The sequence below is a fragment of the Alligator sinensis genome, unplaced genomic scaffold (genome assembly GCF_000455745.1).
Source record: "Alligator sinensis unplaced genomic scaffold, ASM45574v1 scaffold1208_1, whole genome shotgun sequence".
Classification (NCBI taxonomy): Eukaryota; Metazoa; Chordata; order Crocodylia; family Alligatoridae; genus Alligator; species Alligator sinensis.
Window position 1 is genome coordinate 391,391 of NW_005842782.1, and position 2,065 is coordinate 393,455.

Below are 2,065 nucleotides of genomic sequence, written 5' to 3' on the forward strand. Positions count from 1 at the left end.
CGGCTGGCACGGGGCGGGGGGAGAGGGGACCATCCCGCCCCCTCGGCATCTCCCCCCGCTGGCGGCTCGGGGCAGACCCCTGCTCAGGCTCCCGCACAAGCAGTTCATTACCTGCGCACTTGCCCAGGACGCGGAGGGGTGTCGCCGGCCCGGGGATAACAGCTCGCTGCGGCTCGAGCAGCGTCTCCGCGTCCGACCATTGCAAGCGCTTCGCAGCCCCGCCTCGTCCCCTCTATAGCGGCTTGTCTGCGTGGAGCCGCATAACATGAGCATACGGAGCACGAGGGCCGCCCCCTTTCGAGGATCCCGATGGACACCCCTTCACACGGGCATGGCAGGGCTCGCGGCAGCGGACATGCAGCCATAGCACACCGTGCGTGCGGGCCGCCCGGGACAGTCGCGTACGCTGCCCTAGCGCCTCGTGTGGGTGCGGCAGCCCCCCCCCCCCCCCCCGGGGGGGGGCGCCGGGGCTGGGGGCGTTGCCTCCCGGCTCCCCGCGGGGGGGCACTAAACCCCCCACGGATTGGCACCGGGACAATGTGGCCCTGCAGGGAGCCAAGGCTTTAGGACACTGAAAAGGTCACATGGCTTGTCCTCAAGGCAGCTGCTTCTCCAAACCGGGGGCACAGATGGAGCCAGTATCTCGTAAAGGACACAAGGCCCCATGTCCCATCCCTTGGATCCAGACAACAGGGTCCTGGCTGGTTTTTTCCCCAGGGGCAGGCATGTTGCTTTCCATTCACTTCAGTGACACGATGACTCTGAAACCTACTGACAGACACATCTACCCTGTAGTGAGATAGCACAGGGCCACAAGAAGAGCCTTGGAGCACAGGCAGGGGTTATGGGAGCATGCCCAAGGCTGGTCCCAGATCACAGGGACTGGCCAATTTAGGGAAAGGTGTAAGTTGTTCTTCGCATCCAAATCAGGGGTGACACTACTTATAGCCCACAAAGGGTTAATTCATGTCCTATAGGACTGCTGCCCATAATGCTGCTACGGGGATCTCTGGGCTTCCCCTCCCTCCTCTGGCTTCACGCCTGGGCCTGAGGGCAGGGGGCTGTGGGTCCCAGGGAGCCTATGGTTTGGGAGAGCCTGGGACTCACGTACTCTGAAAACAGACAGCCTTGAGGCAAAAATCAGGGGTTGGCAGCCTTTTTGGGCACTGCCAGCTGGAAGGAGCCAGCTCAGGTTGAAGAAGGGCCAGCACTAGGACGTGGCTGCTGCTTCTCCCTGTTGCCCAGCTGTGGGTGGTACGGGCAAAGCCCCTCTGAAGTTCGGTGCCTCCAAAGCCCCCTGCCCTGTGGGGTGCTTCTGGCCAGCCCTGCTCTAAATCACCAGATGCACCACTGCTAGCCTCACATGGGTCACGAGTTACCAGGTCTCAGCTCAGCTCAGCTGGGTAGGCGCCAGTAGCCCACGCCCCGCATCCTCGCTGGCAGAGGTGCTGGCAGCTGGAAAAGGCGAAGCCTCAGTTCAATTCAGGACCCTAGCGGGTCATCGCACTCCCGCTGCAGATATTAGGAAAAAACTTCCTCAGAGGAGGGTAGCAAAACCCTGGAACAGGTTCCCCCTGCCTCCCACCCCCTCTACCTCCAGGGCTGCTGTAAGGGAAAATGCAGGAAATGTTGGGACTTTTTATGGCGATAGGCGTGTAGGCTATGGCATTAGATCCAATCCTCTCGGGCGGCTCAGGGTACCTCTCTGGGGTGAGGAACTGGGCCCTGGGCTGCCCCGTGCTTTTAACCCCGCAACCCTGAGAAGGGGCACTGAGGTGAATGAGCCACGTAAGATGAACTTTAACCATTCGGACGGGGAAGGGAAATGGCTGCAGAGGAAGCAACTCAGGTAGGGGCTTCTCAAGGAGCTCCCAGGGTGAGGAGTGGGGTGGGAGGGGGAACAGTAATGCACTTGAAGGGAAGGTGGGGACGGGCATAACCTGCCGGTGGGTCATACTAGAGGGCGCCATGCCGGAGCTGCAGCGCTAGTGAGTGGGGCGGCCGGCACTGGAGGGAGACACTTGCATTTTCAGGAGCTGGTGATGGCTCTAAAACTTCGTATCTA